The 14,601-nt window shown below is 38.7% G+C and overlaps 1 protein-coding gene across 3 annotated transcripts in view; it reads left to right on the forward strand.

The window, feature by feature from the left end:
* Positions 1-14,601, forward strand: part of erbin (erbb2 interacting protein) — a 62,956-nt gene that overhangs the window by 4,662 nt on the left and 43,693 nt on the right. For all 3 annotated transcript variants that reach the window (XM_069673051.1, XM_069673053.1, XM_069673052.1), the window contains exon 2: positions 5,898-5,972. The gene's annotated coding sequence lies outside the window, so the exon portion shown is untranslated. The remainder of the gene's footprint in view (positions 1-5,897; positions 5,973-14,601) is intronic.

Here is a 14,601-nt window from a genome sequence, read left to right on the forward strand (position 1 = left end):
ATTTATAGGTTTAGCATCAACAGTCTCTACAGTTTACTGCTTCTTAGGCTTATCTTTAGCTCCCAAACTAAGATGATAACATTTCTGAATGTCTTGTGCTTAGTGTGGTGAGTATAACTGGCACTATTCTCATCCATTACGTCATATTCTTACTTTAGAAGTTACCGAGGGGGAAGATGGAGCCCACTTCTTCCATTTCAGGTGTGTGTCAAATCTACTTCAGTTTTGCTACTGCATCAGAGCAAGGGTAAATATGGTGTTGACATTTTTAGCTAACTTCTGAAAGAGGGCTCAACTCTGCACACAGTGTCAGTGTTTGAACTGGTGGGACGTCTTTGTTTAAGCTATTAGTAAAATTTAGTGTTTGTGCATGTTCTCTAACTGGTTTGGGTTTGGGTGTTTCTCTTTGTAATGTTTTACTTTGAGCCTTACCATGGCTTTTCCATGAGCCTACTGAAAACCTGCAGGGGCTGGAGATAGGAAGTGTTTTAGTGCCAAGAAGTGCTCGTCCTACAACTTCTAGCAGGTTCAGATCTTGCAGCAGAATGCGCAACAATGATTGTAGGCAGTGTGACGACAGTTTGGTTCAAAATGTGGTCTTCTGACAAAGCGAGGTCATGGGATTATTCAGCCACCAATGGAAAACCATCTGTGGTCAAACCATTGTCATGTTCTAATAGAAATGGAAGAACTGGGAGTGTCCATTTTTTCATAACTGATTTGTCCCAGTAGTAGCACTCTTCATCCGAGTAGATGGGCATAGTACCTTAAGCTGCTGCACTGCTAACTGATCTAGAGCAGGCTATATTCAGACTAGGGATGTCCCAAGATGATATTTATAATTTATAGCAATGTTTTAGTCCCACTGACCTGACTCAGCTTGTATAAAAAGCACTGACACATCACTCAAAGCCAAATTTGTCTGCTTTGTAAGAGACCAGCTATGACTAAAGATACAGGAAGTGCATGTCAGTCTTTACAATGTCAGAAAAAGGTCAAAACATGTTGGGTTTTTCAAAGCTGAAGATCACATCCCCAAATGTCCATAATTGTCCACAACCCAAAGAGATTCACTTTAATTTATGAAGGAGTAAAGAAATATTTACACTTAAGAAGCTGGAATGGGAGAGTTTTTACTTTATTTTCTTAAAATGTTACTCCAACCAGCTAATCGATTAAATGTTTGGTCGACAAGATTATAGTTATTCTGATATTATTTTTTCCTTCCAGATACTGATTCCATACTGGAATATGTAAATTGGCTGATACCAAGTACCAATAACATTGCAAAAGTCTTTGATAGTCAGCCTAACTGAAAAAGAACATAAATAGATAAAATCACTGCTTGGGTGTGACTAATAAATTAAGTTTTTGCATCTTGCACAGAGCAGCGTACTTGCCGATGAAATGCCAGAAAGAAAAATGTCAATCGGTGTTTCCTAAAGGCCAAGGTGATCTCATGAAATGTCCCAAAGATATCAAGTACCCTGTCATAGAGGCGTAAAGAGCCCAGAAAATATTCATATTTGAGAAGCTGGAATCGTATCATTTTCACCTTTTTTTCAACTTGAGGATTAAATGGGTTAATTAAATAATTGACAACTGGACGATTAATATGGTCATTGATGTGACACCTAAACGTGTGGCAGGTGATTTTCATCGACAATCTGAACAAGGTCTGTGGGTCAGCAGCAATACTTAACCACTGCTTTGTTGTGTCATAATTCTAAATCGTTTAAAGACTTAAGTTCATGTTTATTGATTTTTGTTCTTGGTCTGTTGCCCACCGGCCATTAAAGCTGGCTTTACAAATGGCAGGTATATTGATATAAATATTGAATGAATAGCCTATTAAGTGCAAGGAGGGCCTTGCTTACAGTAGATGGATGGTTCCTAACAGGTTCTGTGAGTCTGTATCTTGAATGTGGAAAAAGTTAGATTTGCATAATATTTAACATTTTATTTTATCAGCTTTAACATACATATTAGCATATAAATTCTCCCTAATGATTTCCCTGACCCATTTAAGAGAATACAACTCTGTTCCTGCTTCATTCAGCCTTGCTGTCTGTCAGCATATATGTCAATAAAGCCAAGTCCTTTTTTAGTTTGTCTAATGGCTAATGAGGACACCACATAGAATCAGGATGCTATGATATAAGATATGTAGAAAAACATTTGTAATGGAAGAATTTTGAAAGAGAAACGAAAAGATATTGGACGTAAAACCTGCAAGAAATGGTCTGTTGTAAAATCAGCCACAGATAAGCATCTTATCTCTGCTATAAGCTGCCTTTATACTAAACAGCTCAACTGATTTTATGTGCAGTAGGCTGGGCAATGCATTGTCTACAGGCTGTCTACACATGATCCACAGTCTGAGCTTTACTGCATTGGGTGGGCCACAGAGTAAAGCAATATCTCAGCATGAAGCCCTACTACAATGGTGTATATTTTATCTCTCTTTATGAAGAAGCCATGCAAAATTCATGCTGCGTCTGAGTCCCTGCAAGGTAGAAAATATTTTTATATTATATATTTTATATTTTATTTTTAAGATTTGCTGCTTGAAAGAAAGAACGTAAAAAAAAAACTGTCACAGTTATAGTATATATAATGACTTTGTTGGCTTTATAATGAAGTGTATTTTTAGGCAGAGTTTGGATATGAAATAAGGCTTCTTACAAATCGCAGCTGGCCAATTCAATTATATGATTATAGCTTTGAATTATATGTACTGCTTCAACTAAAATGCGTCTGATGAGTGTCTTAAAAAGGTTTGAGACTGTAATTGGGCTCAGTGCAGCATGCTTCATCCATATTCATGTTCCTTCATATTCACTGCAGAAGAAAATGCGGCCAAAAACTTTTATGTCTATGAATATTGTATATCTTCTGTACTGTACTCCATTTCTTTTCTATTTGATTCTCTTGATATATCCTGTTTTTTTTCCGGCTCATCACAATACTTTCAAACTTTAATGACCTAATACATCCCCAAGAACATCAGTAAATCAATCTTATGATAAACAATTTGACCTGGATCTGTATGTTGCATATAATGGACTGTTTGTCCATAGTTCATATTGATTGGAAAGGCCGGGGCCAACACAAATAATTGATAACCAGTTTCATGGGAAAGGTTGTCCAGGATCCATTTCCTGGACAGATAAGGAGACTGAAATCCGTCTGAACAGACTCAAACCCTGTTCAGACCTACCACCTTTTATTCAGATGATTTCTGTTGGGTGGCATTGTAGCTAAAATCTGGTATCAAAGCTTCATGCACTTTGCACATATCGTAAGTGCTTGTGATCAGATGTTTTCACCTGCTCAATATGCAAATTACTGTTCACATTACTTTCGTTTGGTGCTTAAGCTGCTCAATAAGGTCTATGGTTTGTTATTTCTACTTGTCATGCAATCAGTGATTGCTCTGGCAGAGATATGACACCTTTCAAATACTACGAATGAACTAAATGAACCTCCTGTGTAGTTAAATTTGAATACATATGCGATGACTGTCTCCAAATGCTGTGTGAGTCATTGCATCTGCTGTGTGTTTTGGTTGAAATCACACTTGTTTGGAGAGCTGTTAATTTGTAAAAAGATCCCCCGAGCTGCATTTTAGTTTGAACAGCTCATCGCTATCTAAGGCTGGTGGTAGAAATTGTATGATATATAATCTGGTTTGTGTGCACAGGCAAAGTGGAGGGTTTGGGACCATAAAGTAGCTCCATGTTTGGCTTTCAGTCCCTGCAGTATGCTGCAATTTAAACCCAGCTGAACAGGCACAGGCTGGTCAGCAGCACCTTGTTCACTGACCTTAATTCACCATGGCCTGAGCGTGATGTCATGTGACTGATTGTGTTTACATCTGCTGTTTACCGCTAATGCTAAAGAGTTGTGCCTTTTGCTGTTTCGATCCATGACTGTCTCCTTTCAGTGTTGATGTCGTAATCAAACACTCCTTTTACCTGCAGTGAATATTGCAGTATCTGTTTGTTCAGACCTCTCTGAATGACAGCAGTATGAAAACAAGCCAAATTGGATCTAAGTTTACAGTGTTCTGCAGAGTCTATATTAGCAGAGCAAAGGAACAGAGAGGCCAGAACAAGGAACTGGTATTTCTGATACTCAATTAGCCCAGTAATGAGAAATAATGACGTTATTACCATAGCAAACAAAACAAACAAGCCACTGTATTTCATGGCTCCATATCTGTGATAGAGAGTTGAACAAATGAAGGGTCTAGAAATAGCCACTTTGCCTTTGAGAAATTGTGATAAGCATTTTAGCAATTTATAAAATAATTCCTCTTAGTGATTTAAAGTTTGAAGTGAGATGTTGGGTATAAAGATATACTGACCTATATGTATCAGATACACTTTAAAAGTAGTATTTTTAAATTTATGGCAGAATTCCTGCAACAAAAGCCCATTAATCTTATTGTGCACAGGACAGATTACTTCCTCATTATTAGAGTTCATGTAAACAAGACACAAGGTGATTTCTTGCACCTACTTTTTCATCTGCAGTGGTGATGGTGCTGTCTGAGTGAAATTAAGGTTGCTGCAAAGGAGAGGAGGCTTTTGCTGTAGCTGCAAGGCCCCCATCCCCCTACTGTCAACACCCCCAATTTAAAAATTGACGCGTCTCTCGCTTTATTCCTGCATGTGACGGAGGGAACTTTTGTTTGGCAAGATTCGGTATCCCAAATAGATGAGATGAGGATAAAGGCACCCGAGAGGAAGTGGAGCAGAAACTAATGAGTCAGTGCAGCCCATTGTGTTCCCAGCTGATTGGGAGACCCTATGAATAAGTCAAAATATCTCTTTCCCCTCCCCTCCTTTCTTCTTGCCTCTTTTTATCCCTCCCTGTTTCCTGCTCTATAGCTCTATTGTGCTCAGTGGGGGTAGTGCAGGGATGATGCTATCTTGTAGCTGGTGCGGTTTGTCTTAGATCAGCTAGCAAGGCTAATGCTTTTCCAGACATGCTCAGACAATACACTTGTATTGTGCACTGACATGAGAAGATTTTGTCGTGTTTCAAGGCAGAGACTTGTTCAGGTTTTTTTTAAACAAGATGGCTTGCCTCCAAAACATGGAGATTTTCTCTGTGCTTTTCAATGTACTTTGCTGTAGCAGTGCAGTTTTAAGTACAGCCTTTGTTTCTATCTATGCTTCTTGTGTCCTCAGGCAGGACTATCTCACTGCACATAGGAGGAGCATGGCTATTTCAGTACATCCCCAAACTTAATGAATTCTGCTTCCATTAAACGGCTTTATGAGTGTTTGCTGACAAATCTTTTTCTTTTTTCGAACATACTGAACATTGGCTTTCACAGTTGCAAAGCCAACCCCCCACAAGAATAACTTAACATGATGAGAGAAAAGGAGGCTCTTTTGACCTAATTTTAACTGCTAATTAACATGCGCCATGGCACATTTTAGGGGGAAAAAAGATCTTACAGGAGCGTTATCTAATCCTGTTAATCTGTTGGGATTTGGCAGCTTTTCATCAACACTCACAAGGGATGAGATAAATGATCAATACAGCACTATGTGTTGTATTGTCATCAATAGTTTTAGAACTGTCCATTTTATTTTGTTAAACAGTTGTTTTACATTTCAATAATATTGATTTTATGAACATGTGAATCAGAAAGAACCTCATGATGCAGTGAATTAGTTTTATTTCATGTTTATAAAAAGAAGAGCAAGGACTGACTTTCTTTCTCACTGATCAAGGTCATTTGGTAAGGACTACTGCCATAAAACCCCATCATAAATGGACTGTCTTACAGGCTGTCTACCTGAAGCAGTTGGAGACATGTTGGTGTTTGTCCTGTCTACTTTGGCTTCATTGCTTATGTTGTTTTTGTCTTTTTTCATCAGATAAGCAAATTGTTGCTGTTGGATCTATCATCCGCCATCCACTTGGATCCAGGCGCTTGAGTCCTAAATGACAAGGTATGTGAGGCAGCCCATTCATGTTGTGAAATTTCCTACAGCTAGAATATATTCCTCTATTATCCCAGTAACTCTACCCTGCAGGTTACACAGCCATTAGTTGGTGGTCTGATTTTGTGGTCTTGCCCGTTTGTTTTCAGCAGTGAGGTAACACTTACATTAGCAATTAGAAAAAGACAGATTCGGTTGTGGGGTTTCTTTTATGGATGTGGCTTTTGAAGTTTTGCTCTCACGGAAGTGATGTTTTTATGTCAAACATTCGTCCAGCTCTAACAAGAAACAACAAGAGTGCCCCACCCTGTTCTCCTGGAGGCCAAGACACACGATACACCTGCCAAACTACCTCTGTGTGCAATCAGCATCCTATTTCATCTCAAAAAGGTCATAAAATTGCTTTTGTGGCTGCATAGTTATTTCCGACCTCATTGACTATAGAATACAATGTAGTTTACAACCTTCGAGCACCAATTAGAAAGCACGATTCACACGGATAGAATTTTATTTTTAATTAACACTACGCATCATTTATTTTGAAGGGAGGCAGTTGAGGCATATATTTAGGGACAAATATTTAGCCACACAAGTTTAAAATATAGGCTAAGAGCTGTAAAGTGAAGCAACAATAAGATGGGGAATATTAATTAAAGATTCCCCTGAGCTGCAACATGTATTTAAATCATTGAGTATGCTGAGTATAACGAATCACAGCAGGATACCCTCTCCTTACATTTGGGAAATTTCTCCACTGTGGCAGCTTATGCACTCGACACATTTTATGTACAGCTTTCCTGAAGGCCTGTCTACACAAACCAATTCAAACTTTAAAGAAACAAATCTTCATCTTTGACCCTGCAGAAATGAAACATACCTAGTGACCAGTATTAGTTCTTACTTACTGTTAGTCACACATTTAGCCAAACCTGTGCTGCCTGGGTTAGCACACTATGTCTTTGTGTTTGGAGAACAGGATTATTTAATTTCAACAATTTGGCCTGTGTGTTGAAAACATGGAGAGACAACACATTTCTAGACGTCTAGACGGTCTGTGTTAACCATTAAGTCAGTTTGTCTCCAGGACAATATGGTTGCATGCCTTGTGACCCGAACAGTGAAGACAACAAGACAGGATGACAGGAGGCTAGTCCTACTTGAGTTAGCTGTGCTGACAGGAACAGGTTTACCTTTCGACACTGAAGTGCAGCATTTCTTCATTGACTTGTTTGACGACTTGGCTTTCCCCCGAACTCCTCTGTTTGCTTAACTTTCACATCGCTGCAGGCTTTGCATCAATCTACGCTTGATACCTGGATCTAAACCAAGGTCAACATACAAGCCTCTTTTTGGCTGTTATATGGGTTCCTTTTTTCTATTTTATATTTCAACATCAAATGGCAAAAACAAAATCTAAATGACAGTTATATGGCTATATTAGGCGAGCATACTTTCAGCATTGTGATTAATACATGTCTGTCAGTTAAAGGACTGATACAGACTTCCATTGAGTCGGACAGAAGCTGCTGCTATTAGCTGCTTTAACAAAGGAGCAGGAGCACATCTTTCTGTTTCACTCATGTGTATGGCCATAGTTTACAGAAGGGCCAAAGTTATATCTTATCCTATCCTTTGACATAGTAATAATACGTTTATTTTTTTAAATAGGGCAGAGAGTTTGAAAAGTATGTGACGTTTTGGCTTACTGTTGTATTAACTTGGTTACCCAGGTTGTAACTTGTTACAGGTCCTGGGTTTCTAAAACAAAATCAGTAGTAGTTTGTGAAGAGAACAAATCAGAGAACCAGCTGCATCTGATGCTTGACAGTATCAATAGATTGAATCAACTCTCCTCATGCATGTGATATAATATCTCACCAGAACATCTAATTGATTATCCCGTGAACACAGTTTCAGCTGACAGTGCTTTTAGCATGATTAGATCTACAGAGTTTTCTGGATGATGATGCATGGCACCTCTTATGGCTTTGATAGCAGTGAAGCTAAATATAACTCAGTGACCTTAAACCTGCTATAACTGATTTTTTGGCCAATTTAAGGGTCGAGGTTTAAGTCTAATATGTAAGCAAACCAGCAGTTAGGGCGCTACATTATGCTTCATTTGGAGTCATCTTTTAAGTCCACTGCTAACTCTTAACTCCATTTAGTTCTGCTTTTGGTTTCGACCAACTCCTGAGGCGAATATCTGCCTGTTTTTGGCCAGCTAGTCACTAATTGTATCGGTCTTCTGTTTGCTGCTATATTTTTTTGTAGGTTTATCACTATGACAGACACTTTTTATATCAAAACCGATTTTTCATGTTGTTTTTATAAAAACATTATAGCAACTAGTTATTTGATTCTGTGAATGTACATGTTTCCTTAAATACAGGAAGCTGAGGAGGATATTGTTTGGCGTTTACAGCAGTCAATAGTGCAGAATGTGTTCAAACACAAAAAGTGATGACCCAAAACTGCTCGCTAACTCGTAGGTTCTGTGGCTGGGGGAGGGATGTAAAAGTGCTAGAACGGTTGGAGCGTTTTGGTCACAAAATTAGTAATTGCCGGGGGCGCAGGATGAGTCATCGACATTTTTTGTGTTTTCCTGGAAATAAAACATTTTAAAATGTCAAATAATACCAACAAAATTACTTGTTGGGTCACTGTTGGGCCACATGCCGGATTATAGGCAGCAACCAGTGCAAGATACTGTATATTTGATAAAAAAGTCATTTTGATTTTGTCGAAACTCTCAATGTGAACTTCAGGGTCATTGGACAAAAGTGGAGTCACTATATTCTTCGGCTTTGTCTTCTTGTGTTTTTTTCCCCAACATGTTTCTGATCCAGCTGAGGGATTGTTGATAGAAAAGACAACTTAAAAGGCTCAATAATCAAGATGATTATCTGTCTCCTGAAACAAGACCGTCTGTTAAACCTGTACAAGAAACCCAGCCCTGTGTTTAACTATCAGTTTGTTTTTAAACATGTAACTAAATGTATGCACTAATGACAGTGCTCTCTAATGATGAAAGGGCTTGGTTCTCTAATTCCGAGAGGTCCACTTTGTAAGCTAAAAGGGACTTTATGCAATCATCGTTTTTCATTGTTAACTGCTTTAAAACAGCGTTTAATGAGCAGACTTTCTGACTTTAAAAAAGGCATTGGGAGGATTTTATCCATTACCATGTTCTCCAGCAGGCAAACAAGGAGAATGCGGCAGTTGTCTGCATGGATACATGGCTCTGACCTAAATGTGTCTGACCTGGTTATTGAGACTTGGCAAACTGCATTTTACTCCCTCTGTCGTTCTCGCTCCCATAGACAAACAGACAAGCCACTGTTTCTGATACATAGCCCTGTATCTTGCTTTACAATGGAACCATAATCCTTTCAACACCTCTGTCACCGATGGAGGTTTTTAAGCCATTTATTTTATCGACTAAACTGTCCGTTCATGATTCAAGTTAGAGTTGATACATTTGAGAAGACTTGTTCATCTCACACAAAGCAAAAGTAAGATAATTACCTTAACTTCTATATATTTTAGAATATTGCTTCCTATATCTTGCTTGCTTCTTCACTACCCATTCTAGTGCTTCTTTCCATTCCTGGCCATCTGTGTGAGCAGCCTAGATCATGAGCAGTTAGCCCTCCAGGTCCTCCCGAGCGCTGTGAGTTGGAGACGAGACAACCATCATCGGTCTGTCGCACTTGAACTCACTGTAAACTCATATCCACAAACTTAATTCACTGTAGACACTAATCTGCTGCGTCCTTTGAATGTCAGGGCTCAAAATAAACTAATATACAGGACAGGTTTGTGTATTCAAAGCATGTAGAATGGATTAGGTTCTCAATTCAATGTCAAATAAACACAATGACGTCTATGTTTATTGCTATTTTTGTGGCTGACGCATGGTGCACCACAACAAAATTATATCAAAATAATTCAATTAAGATTTTTTTTTTAATGTTCTAAATCTGAGTAATGTGCAGAAAAGTACCCTGACTTGCAGCTTTGCATTAATGGCTTCCTATAATCTCTTGTCAAGGCCGAAATGTTTATTGGTGTTTTAATCTAGTTTTCAGTAGAAACATTTCAAAGGCAACAGTGGACGTGCAAAATGTCATAAAAAACGTGACCTTTTTTTTTTTGTTTCTGCCATTGTGCAGATTTAATTGAAACAGCTGGCTGATGTTTATTTGTGCTGTATCATAGTTTACTCGTATGTAAAACAATGCATCATTGCAGGAAGGAGTTCCATTGTTTTTGCAGACTGCAGTGAGACTTTATTTGCAGCTGCTGCACCAGTGATGCAGTGTGTTACTGTTACTGCTAGGTTTTGCCTTCATTTCAACAATTGTTTGGCTGGTTAGAAGAAACAGAAACTTAACGATATGATTGTTTTATGATATTGTTGAAATCGAACTGCAAGTGTCTATAGCCTTTTTATATAGCCAAAATGCAACTCTCTGCCTTTCTGGAGTAATGTTTCAGCCTAATGTGTGAATCCAGGATTGTAAAGAAACTAAAAATACAATATAGACTCTACTCCATTATCCTTTTATAGTTACTGCAGTATGGTTAATAGGAGCTAATGTCACAGCTTGGGTCTCCTCTCTGCAGAAACAAGTCTCAGGGGCTCATATTTAACTGGATCTCATATTTAATTAAGAACTTAACTGGCAGAAGGGATTTTGGAGCAGACTACTATTTATAACCAGCAGGTCTGACTGTGTCGCTGCCCTGGTTAGACCATAATGAGCAAGAAACTGCTCTCCAGAAACCCAGACTGCACATGTATTTTGTACGCAACAGCTTAATGTATAGATTTGTGTTTGGTTTATTAAAGTGCTGACAAGAAAAGCACTAATTTATATCCTGAATTCCCCTTTTTAGGCTTCATGAAACTAGTTAGCCATTTAGGGGAAAGACGGAAGTTCAGGATTCAGCAGTCAAATATTTGCAATGAAAGTCGGCCTGTTTTGATAATGCAACATTTATGCAAACATTTCCAGTAAGTCAGAGCCTCCCAGTAGATCAGCAGTAGACTTTTTGTTGCACTGTTTTGCTTACTGCATTTTGTTGTGCGCTCTTTTGGTCCCTAAAAGCCGCTAAAACATTTGAACCATGAACATGTGGAAGTAGGACACCAGGCAATATTAGAAAGGAGAAAGAAAAGGTATGCGTGTGGAGAGCAGCAAAGATGGAAAGTGATGAGCAGAGTGCTTTGCTACAGGAGACAGCCAGCTCACAGTTGATAAAGCAGCCCGTTCACTCGATAAGGCAGCTCTGCTCTCTTTCAACCACAGAAGTCTGATACTGCAACCCTTGTCAATAAATGAGCCTTTTTCTCACTACAAGTGTTTCCACGGATTCACATAGAATACCAAGCAGGTGAAAATATTCAATTAGCCTTACATTTCACTACGCTGAACTCATTTAGTGGGCTTCTCAGGAACCAGCTTTCCTCACAAAGTATTTGAATAGATAGTTTAAAACAAGGACAGACATTTACTTGAAATCACCCTGCCTGAAAGAATCGCGCTTCCGGGGTGGAAATGGAGCATTTTTTTCTTTGACATTCTTTGCATCGAAAATGAAATTAATACTTGACGTCAATTGACGCCTGTGGTGAGCTTACCTTGTTGCACATCTCAGCAGAATTGTCACCAGGAAGTGGCTTTTTGAGACTCAACAAAGTAGTCAAAAGGGGCCGTGGTTGTAGGTCAGATCATGAAACTGTATAAATACAGTATTTGACACGCAAATACAACTCCAGCTGTCTGACATTTAGAACAGTGGTGCATTGGTTCAGTTTTCTTTATGATGTAAAGATAGGACCCGCTTTGAAGTGCACTGAATGTATACATTTTCTGAAAATGCATACATATAAAAATAATGCCTATTATATGATGCATTATAGCAGATTGTCATGAAATATAATCATTATTTTTAATTGCGTTACATTTGTATTATTGGCAGTGAACATTTGTATTATTGGCAGTGAATTATGTTAAGGTTTTGGCAACTTATCATGGTTACTGACACTAGTCCTGCAGGATACAGAGAAAATCTGTGCTGTGGGATAAAATGGTTCAGTACTGAAACAGTGATATGACCTGGATAACGAAACAAATATGGAGATGTGCACATATAACTAAGAGTTCCTGTGCCTTCTCTGCTGCCTGCATGTATTACACAGTATGTGTTCTTTTGTTGTTGTTCTTTTTGACCACATTGTCTCAGTCAACCACTGTTTTAACACCTGTCTTTCCTACCGTAAGCTACCGTGCGAGCTTAAGTAGCTGATTGTCAACTATGAATTAACACTGCACTCTGCACTAAGTGACATCCACATAACACTGAATATCTATACATCTATTCTTAAGCAATAATTTTTTACCTTTTTTTGTTAAATACCAAATGTATTAAATTAATCATACGAGCAGAACATTGCAAGGGTTGATCTACAAATTTCCTAGATGGTGGCATTTTAGTACTAAAAGGATTGTAGGACAGACTGTTAGCAGCTTGCATGAAAGGTCAGAAGATAAACATGCTTATTAATCACCTCGCTGCATGGTATGTAGGACCTAACCTTTGGAAGTGGACTGCTGTATTCCCAGTCTTTGTTGTCCTCTGGAGGATCCATGACATCTCTATAACCTCCAGAGCTGTGAAGGCCTGAACAAATGAAGTAAAAATAAGACGGCATCCATTTGCCCCGGGCCCATCCGTGTCTAAAGAAATAACGTGGGAATTATTCATTAGAGTAATTATGATATTCATCTCAAAGGGAATGGAAGTGAAGGCACTCTGGATTCAGAATATTTGAGATCCTCTGCACTGTGAAGAGTGTGCAGAGTTAAAGAGAGGATAATATGCATCCCAGAGAGACACTGATTTTAAGCATGAAACTACTTTATTCATTGCTTTTACTGTTTTTATTACCAGGTCTGTTTGTTTTGTAGGAGGAGAACTATCAGGCGGTTGGTCCACTAACTTGTAATCCGTTTTGTAAAATTGGCATTTAAAGCAAACCATTTCAAACCTTCTTTCAGGTCTTTATCAATAGTTGTATGAAGCAGTTAATCATAACTAATCAATTAAGAATATAAAGAGCGACTCAAGGCACCAATTTCAATTCAAACATATAGTCTTTTTGGAATATAAAGACTATGCAGTGTACTTTTGTATGCTTTGTTTGACAAATGCAAAGCCCCGCTCGCTGAAACGCAAACATTAGCATTTTATACAAATGGCCTTGTAGTAGATGGGGGCATGTGGTTGTAGGTCATTGTGTGCGGGAGGACTGCATCCTTAAACACAGTGTGTTTTTAGTCAATACTGGGTATTGTAGGCAGTTGTGAAACAGACTGTGTCTTGACAGTGAGCAGACTTATTTTCCTCTGTGAATACTTAGAATACTTGAACTCTTGGATTACTTCCAAGTATTTCCTAAAGAACAGCAGTGTTCTGTACTTTATGATCTGCCTCTTGTTTTTAATGAGTGTTATGATACTAAACAAAAATCTACTGCAATTTATCCCGAAGATGAAGAAACAGCTTTTTCCAGAGAAAACAAATGCTTCAACAATAACATAGTTTTATTCTATTTTATAACAGACCTATTTCAAAGCCTTACTGAATGATATTGTGAGATAAAGGAATGTGTGTAGGTTACATGTAAACGTTTGAATAATCTCAAAGTTGTGTTGTTCTGATGAGTTCAGTCTATCAGAGCCGGTCTGCTCAGAGTAGAAAATTTGGGAAGATGCTGTAAAAGGCACTTTGTCTTTGTCACAGATCAGATTACTTACCCTCATTTCACCACGAATTCAAAGAAAACAATCATGGTTTTGTTTTCTCGAGTCACGCAAGACCACTGAGACCTAAGAACGCCGGTGAGAACCAAAACCAGAGGGAGAGCAAAACTGGAACTTCAGGTTCCACTAAGCTGCATACCCCCGCCACTGCAGATACTGGCAACAGGGTTGTCTTTCTACTGATTTCAGCTGTAATTCCACCCATCTCTTCCTGTCCCTTAGTTTTTGTATTCATGGATTGCTTTTACGTTTAGTTGTCCCACTGTGGGGAAAATCTCAGTAGGTTTACAATCAGAAAGAAAGCATGGATATGTGTCGAAGCTGTGCTTGGGACTGCTGGGTTTCAGAGTATGCAGCATGGAGACATTGCTCTGTTTGTCTTAGTCAGTTGCTGAACTGCTGTCCTCTTAACTCAATATCTCCCTGCATTATTGAGAAGCAGCAGTTCTCCTGTTGTGCCAGCTGGAGTTGAATGTGATGCTATTAATGAGGTGCCCAGAGGAAACACATCACTAGGGACTTTGTTCTACACTGCTCATCAGTGTTGAGATGTTCCCACCATTCAACCTGACTGCACAAACATTACTGGTCAATTGTCCTTCAAACATGTGATCGAAGACATTTAATTGTAAATTTCTGTTGTGGCAGCTGTTTGGTCGACTCTTTAGACCCAGTCCTAGCAGCAAAAAAAAGGATAATTATGAAAGTCCCAAGTTGGCAGTGTGGCTTTTTTTCTTGTCTTTAAAACATATGAACCTCCCTGGGAAAGGACATGATCCCTTGTGAGCAGAGTCAGAGCTACAGTA

This window comes from Semicossyphus pulcher, unplaced genomic scaffold (genome assembly GCF_022749685.1).
Source record: "Semicossyphus pulcher isolate SPU_LCO1_2020_fin unplaced genomic scaffold, fSemPul1.0.p SCAF_22, whole genome shotgun sequence".
In the NCBI taxonomy this organism is placed as follows: Eukaryota; Metazoa; Chordata; class Actinopteri; order Labriformes; family Labridae; genus Semicossyphus; species Semicossyphus pulcher.